Here is a 5,660-nt window from a genome sequence, read left to right as displayed (position 1 = left end):
GATGGGATTCTTGAGGTTTAAACAACAAAAACAATAACTAAAACCCTTAGTGAAATGATTTGCAAGTGCACTCATAAAAAGATCAACTTAAAAATTAAATATAAATGTAATTAAAGTTCAATATAAAACTTAACGGCACCCTCAAATAATCCAAACGTCCTCCCTTTCCATCATCTACTTCATTTCAATTCCCTGGTTGCAAAAATTCCAGCCACACGCGCCTGCAGACTGAAGTTAGAAGAGTAGAGAACTCCCTCATGCTCACACCCGCGAGTGAGGGGTGGGGGAGGGGGCTCAGAACCACAACAACCAGGCAAGGGATACGATTGAAATGTGAATGCATCCGATGCATGATACTTATTGGTATAACAATCATTTCTAACATAAAAGCTCTGCAAATTGCAAACTGCAATGGATGCATTGTCATGTGGAAATTCTTCTCTTGCATCATTTTTCATTATACAGTACTGTATATGCATCAGAAATAAACTGTACAAATCAATGTGCCATTTTAATTTTATTCAGATTTATGCAACACAATAATAATAATAATAGGCATAATAATAATCGTGTATCAGATTTATATTGCGCTTTTCTGGACGGGGAGGTTTTTTTTGTGTGTGCTTGCAGCAGTACTGATGTAACACACACCCCCAACCCCAAGGCGAATACACTCAATTCGTAAGCCTACCACCAATTACTACATTCGCTAAGTTAGCCTCTTTCAGATATCCGTAGCAGGAAGGTGGCGTCAAAACATATCAGCCTTCTGTAAGATGAGGTGTGGCTGGTGTAATATAATTAGTGATTACTAGAATACGATTATTAAAAAAAAAAAAAATCTATTAATGTGTCAATTATTTTTGATTAAATGATTAATCAGTTTTTTTTTCTATCCAAATTTCCATCCATTTGTTATACAAAAACAGAACATATTTTTAAATTAACAGAGTTGAAAATTCACAAACATATGATGATTCAGTTACTTGTTTGGCCTGTAACATAACATGCAGTACTAGGGAAAGGCAGAGGGGGCGCTACACTCCACACAAGCTGGTGGTCTCTTGTCTGCAAACTGCAAAGTACTGTACGAGCTGCAGGCGATTGTTTTTTGTGATCAGCAATGAAAAGTATTGATCGCCATATGCTGATCACATATTTTAAAAATAAATCGGCCAATAATGACCAGTGTGCTCTGTCTAAACCTCCTATCTCCTGTAGTGTTCACTTATGTACATACCCTCTCACAGTCATTATTTAGGGTCAGTAATGGTCAGCGATCATTTCGTCGCCAACATTTTTTTTCCGTGATGAAAAAAAACTTCCAGACGAAAATAAAATGAAAAGCAAATAGAAGCCACAATGATACGATGGTGATAATTAAATTGACTAACTTTTGACGTTTTAGTCATTGAATTGAATTCCGTCAATGACTAAAATGAAAACAACACAGTGCCGAATATTGACAAAATCCAATCAGAAGAAGGAATGAAACGCGGATAAAAGAACCACTCAGAAATTGTTCACTGCACTTTATTTAATGTTCAAACATGTTTACATTCATTGTGCAGCTGCAAGGTTAATCTCAGGCAATAATGCACTTTTTTTTTATTTAGGTGAAAACAAAGTTTTAAGATGGCATATTATTGTCAGTTCAACATGTTTCATTGAAACATAGTTTAATAAAGACACAGTTGTGTTAAATGTATATTGCATTTTAAACTACAGTTACAAATAGGAGTGTTATAATTGATTTCATTTCATTTCATTTCGCCTTCATTGCCACATGGCCAGTTGATTAAAAATTGCCAACGCGTTTCGACCTTGGTAGGACTTCGTCAGGGCAAGCTGAAGAGGACTGTCATACAACTGCTTATATAGAAGTTAGTCACTAGTTCACGGTGGGATGGACACACAGTCAGCTGTTCATCATTCAGACCAGGAAACTTGGCGGCCCTTAAAGTGTAGATCCAAAAAGACTCCCTCTGTAGGAGTCTTTTTAATCTATCTCCTCCCTTTATAGACTCAGGTATACGCACTATACCATAGGCTTTCAAAGTTTAATTGCAATGATAGGAATATTTATAATGCAGTGTCGTAGGGTATATATAGACCATTGCCTGTTGTTATAGCTTGTTTGTGCTCAGCTAGTCTGGATTTCAATTTGCGCTTGGTTCTACCAATGTAGAAACAGCCACAAGGGCATTCAAGTTTAAAGACTACACACGAAGTGTTACAGTTGATAAACAAATTTCTATTGCATTTTTTATTTAATGATTTTGTAGTCTTTATAGTGTCGCAATGCACACAGTTGCCGCATCTAAAGTTTCCCGTTGTTTTACTGAGTCAAGTCTTTTTTTGCAAAGGGGGGAGATAGCACTCGACTAGTTTATTGCTAAGGAAGCTGATTGTTGGAGTATGTGGAAGTATTTCTCTAAGTAAGTTGTCACTTGTAAGGATACTCCAATTTTGTTTGCATGCTCTGAGTGTTATAATCTATGTATAAAAGTTGGGAAAACATCGACTAAATTGTCAATTTAAACTGTCAATTTAGTCGACTAAAATTGCTCTTTATTTTGGCAACTAAAATTGGAATAAAACTAAAATATGTAAAAAAAAAAATAATTAAGTTAATTTTAGTCAAAAGACTAAACCTAAAAAAATTTTTGGTGCAAAAATGAACACTGGAACTGGTACCGGTTGTAGAGCTCTTGGTGACTCCAGACCACGATAATCATTTTTTCCCCTCCATTGTTCTTGACTCAAAACCACATGTACAGAACGCTGTGTGTGACATAATACATTCTTAAAGGTGATTGGCTGCTGCAAGGCCATTTTCTGACTTCAAAATCAAATCTTCCATAACTCTGAGGTCAAACCGAACACAAGTTGACCATCCCTCAACGGTGCGAATCAATGCAGTTCACACAAATAGGCAGAAAAGTGTGAGGGCAAGCACCTGCAAATGAGCTAATTCACCCATTTGCTCGGGTTTGAAAATGTACGCTCAAAGCGGCATTGTCACAGACTAATTAACTGTACTGCACCAACAGGCAAACGAAATAGCTTGGTGAAATAAAAACAATGCGAGGCAATATCATTGTGGTCTGTGGGACTGAGAAGCATTAAACACAGCTGTCTTACAATACCGGACTGAGACAAAAAGGAGCAGGAGAATGGAGAGCGAGCGAGAAAGTTGGCGTATCTGGTGAGTGGATTGCCTTGTTTACAGCTGTTGGAATGGGAAGCAAAATAGAATTTGAAAAGTTTGAGAGTTAGACTTACGAAAATGACACTTTTGGATCCCATTTTATTTTAGTTTTCTTCTAATCTCAAATTACTTCCAGTGATGACGTGAGTGTTCCACATAAATCAACTGTCTTTGCCTTATTGTTCATGTTTACTCCTCTATTGATCCTAGGCTTATTGCAACACACGAGGGGATGGTTAAATGAAGTGTTTCATTTAGCTGTAGGACAATGACAGCTCATCAGTTCTCACAGCCGGGGGGGATCAAGAGGTGGAACACACAAATGAGGTCTGCCAAGTCATTTGGAGTGTATATTGATCCTATTAATGCAAGCAATATGGGAGTGCTGTCAGTCCTAACACAAGAAGGAAAGCTTTTTCACCAGATGCCAGTCCAGGAAGCTAAAACATGTTTGACACTCAACTTCTCTCATAGCTCATATCAAATCAAGTATTAAGCACAATTGATTATCATGAACAAAAATAAAATTTAATATGGAGTTGGTTTGTCGCACTCATCTGGGAAACATATCAACAAGAATTTGCAGGCTGTCAGAAGAATAATTTTGTCCATTAACCCAGGAGAAAATACACAAGTTCAAAGGTCATGGATGTTGGGCAAGATAGCCACAGCCATAGGTATTTTACTGAGGTTGAGGTCAACCACACCAAATATGGCTTCATGCATCTTGTTGACACAACAAATGTCTTGATAAGAAGACCTTTGAACTAACAATCTACAGTGTAAACCCCCATTTTGTTTCCACTTAACAATTCAAGTGCAATGCTTATAACTATAAAAGCTTTGTTGTAGGTACTAGTTGAGTAATTGGGTGCATTGAAGAATGCACAAATAAAATAAAGTTCAAAATATACATTATCTGTTGCAATAACTGTGCTAAACTTTTCTGTGACTTGCTGTGGCCATCCTTGAAGGGAAAAAACGCAAGTCACTCCTTAATTGTATCTAAATATTATAATGAAATAAATGAAATTGACTTGGAATGGAATTAATAGTAATTATTTTAGCAACATTTTTGGCGTTACAACAAAAAAAAGGTGTGTCCTGACTCCCGATCAGATATTGAAAAAATATATTAAATAAAATCATGAATCATCCATCCCTGCTGATATCAAATAAGATTGATATCGGTATTGTACAGTTCTCTAATCTGCAATATGAGTATCAAATCAAAAGTGAAAAAAATTGAATTGGGACACCCCTAGCAAAAAGGCGTAACTTTTATTTATTTTAATATATTCTATAAAATCATCTTCCATAAGAATTGCAATTACTGAAAATGCCGAGATAATTGGCTAAGTTTTATTTTTCATGACGTAGTTTTTTCAAGCTAACCAGTTAACAAGTATTTGTATTTTTAATATTTTTATGTAAATTCAAGATGTCTGCGTTTACAGTAATAAATTAATGCAAGCTTCCGATCAACCTTTAAAGAGCTTTTGGACTGATTTATAATAGGTCCTTGACTTGTAATGGTGTAATCTGCACAGGCTGACATCAAATCACGAGAATGAATGTCATTCAACGTCTTTAAGTCACTTTTCTTAGAGCACTCATAGCGGGTCTATATTGCCATCTCCTGGTGAGACTTTGTAATGATGAGGGTAGCTTTATCAGTTCAATGACAGTTTTTTATGGTCTTTTACATTTTTGTATTGGGTAATATTCTTTATGGAGTCGTGTTGCCCTCACATACGAATTCATCCAATCGTTTTTTTTTTTTATTCCAGAATGTTTTTTTTTTGTATTGTATTTTTACATCAAAACTCCACACACAGCACCTGGCAATGACATGTATTTTAACAAATAAATGTTTGAAAGAAAGAAATAAAGAAAGGAAGAAAGAAAGAATGAAAAAAAGAATATATTTAAGTATTTTTGTACCTGACAGCGTGCGTAGTGTCTATGTCCTGTCCTGTAAACAAATCCTCCTAGCATGATATTGCCGCAGCCGTGCTTCACCCTAGAGATGGTATTGGCCAGGTGCTGAGCAGTAGGCTACTTGTTTTCATCCAAATATTATGTCTGACATTCATGCCAAAAAGTTTAATCTTTGTCTTATTAGACCTGAGAATTTTATCTCATGATATGACAGTTCCTCATGTGTCTTTGGGCTGTCAAGGGTGAAGCTACGTAGCTAATTGATGAATAAATAAATAAATACATTATTATTATTATTATTATTATTATTATTATTATTATTATTATTATTATTATTATTATTATTATTATTATTATTATTATTACATTGATCCAGGGCGTAGAAAATAGATAGATGGTCAGAATTTCAACAGAAGCAAGTGTAGACTATAATGAGCTATTGAGAGCATCAACAAAATAAAACAAAAAAGAAAAATGGCTCCTGAACTAAATTATGAAATGAAAAATC

The sequence above is a fragment of the Vanacampus margaritifer genome, chromosome 9 (genome assembly GCF_051991255.1).
Source record: "Vanacampus margaritifer isolate UIUO_Vmar chromosome 9, RoL_Vmar_1.0, whole genome shotgun sequence".
NCBI lineage: Eukaryota > Metazoa > Chordata > Actinopteri > Syngnathiformes > Syngnathidae > Vanacampus > Vanacampus margaritifer.
The sequence above is the reverse complement of the archived record's forward strand: the minus strand, read 5'-3'. Positions refer to the sequence as shown.